The sequence below is a fragment of the Podarcis raffonei genome, chromosome 9 (assembly GCF_027172205.1).
Source record: "Podarcis raffonei isolate rPodRaf1 chromosome 9, rPodRaf1.pri, whole genome shotgun sequence".
NCBI lineage: Eukaryota > Metazoa > Chordata > Lepidosauria > Squamata > Lacertidae > Podarcis > Podarcis raffonei.
Window position 1 is genome coordinate 13161288 of NC_070610.1, and position 2400 is coordinate 13163687.

Genomic DNA, 2400 nt, shown 5'->3' on the forward strand with positions numbered 1-2400 from the left:
CTCCCGCTGCCCCCCCCCCACAGCTCCTCATCCTTCTCCCCCCCCTTCTTCTGCTTTTCTTTCTTTCTTTTTTGGTCTCATGAATAATACATCCGAAGGAGAGTTTTAAGAAATCGCCGGCTACCCACCGACCCTGCGCAATCGGAGGCAAGGAGCCCATCCTCTCCATCGGAGTTTCCCATATCCGCCCCCCCTCAACCCCCGCCCTACAACCTCACCCAGCCCAGTCAATAGTTCTGAAAGAAGGTCCATCTCATTGGTGGAGTTATGGGGCGAATTCCCATAGCAAAGGGTCATGGGGGGAATTCTGGGCGGCTTCCCATAGCGCTGTGAGGGCTGCCCAAACGGTGGGGGATGATGATACCTATAGTTATACAGTGGTACCTCAGGTTACAGGGACGCGGGTGGCACTGTGAGTTAAACCACTGAGCCTAGGGCTTGCCGATCAGAAGGTCGGCGGTTCGAATCCCCATGACGGGGTGAGCTCCCATTATTTGGTCCCTGCTCCTGCCAACTTAGCAGTTCGAAAGCACGTCAAAGTGCAAGTAGATAAATAGGTACCGCTCCGGCGGGAAGGTAAATGGCGTTTCTGTGCGATGCTCTGGTTTCGCCAGAAGCGGCTTAGTCATGCTGGCCACATGACCCGGAAGCTGTACGCCGGCTCCCTCGGCCAATAAAGCGAGATGAGGGCCGCAGAGTCGGTCACAACTGGACCTAATGGTCAGGGGTCCCTTTACCTTTACCTTTACCTTGGGTTACATACGCTTCAGGTTACAGATGCTTCAGGTTACAGACTCCACTAACCCAGAAATAGTACTTTGGGTTAAGAACTTTGCTTCAGGATGAGAACAGAAATCGTGCAGCGGTGGCACAGCGGCAGCAGGAAGCCCCATTAGCTAAAGTGGTACTTCAGGTTAAGAACTGACCACCAGAACGAATTAAGTTCTTAACCTGAGATACCACTGTACCAAATATTACTGTGCAAATAAGAATCATTAAGGGATGGGCAGTACATTATGTCCTCGCCCTGGGCGCCGTATTACCAAAGTCTTGTGCAAGGATGGCATCAAGGATGTGATGTCTGTATGCACTGAGCATAATTCAGGGCGACTTGTAACGATCATAGCATTGCAGTGTTGGAAGGGGCATCTAGGGTCATTTAGTCCAACCCCTGCAATGTAGGAATCTCAATTACATGACAAATGGCCATCTAGCCTCTGCTTAAAAACCTCCAATGAATGAGAGTCCACCACCTTCCAATGGAGTCCATTTCACTGTCAAACAGCTCTTATGGTCAGAAAGTTCTTCCTGGTCGGAATCTCCTTTCTTTTAATTTGAATCCATTGGTTTGGGTTATAGGCTCCGAAGCAGGAGAAAACACGCTTCCTCCATCCTCCACGTGACAGCCCTTTAGGTAAAGGGACTCCTGACCATTAGGTCCAGTCATGACCGACTCTGGGGTTGCGGCGCTCATCTCGCTTTATTGGCCGAGGAAGCCGGTGTACAGCTTCCGGGTCATGTGGCCAGCATGACTAAGCCACTTCTGGCAAACCAGGATACTTAGATACTCCAAAAAGGCTATCATAACACCTCTCAGTCTCTTCTTTTCTGGGCTAAACATACCCTTATGGCTTGGTTTCCATCTTGGTTGCTCAATCATCTTGGTCACCCTTCTCTGCACATATTCCAGCTTGTCAATATCCTTTTTAAATTGTGGTACTCCAGGTGTGGTTTTATTACTGGACATGAAGCAGAGGACCAGGCCGATATTTATTACAGCAGGCAAATATCCATTAATGCCCGGTATGTATTGCAGGCTCTTATTATAGGGATTTGGGTGAGGAAAAGTGTCAGATTCGGATCTGGGAAACACGGGTTCAAATTCCTCCTCAGCAACAAAGCTCACTGTGTGATATTGGCCCAGTCAGTCCCACTTGGTCAAACCTACCTTACAGGTCTGTTGTGAGGATACAATTGGATTGGGGATGCCATGTACAACACCTTGAGTTTCTTGGAAGAAGGATGGGATGTAAATGACATGATAGATTGTATTTTAATATTCTGCTGGAAGCCGCCCAGAGTGGCTGGGGAAACCCAGCCAGATGGGCGGGGTATTAATAATAATAATAATTGAATAGATAATAATCTTACGCAGCAATATCAGATTTCAGATTAGTCTTGACAAACATTGTTCATTATATCAATGCAAAGCCTTACTCGTTCATTCTCCCTCTTGAGTATGCTTGTTGCTATTCTTTATTTTGGCTGCAAAAGCCTTTCTCACTACTACAGTGGTACCTCGGGTTACATACACTTCAGGTTACATACGCTTCAAGTTACAGACTCCGCTAACCCAGAAATACTACCTCAGGTTAAGAACTTTCCTTCAGGGTGAGAACA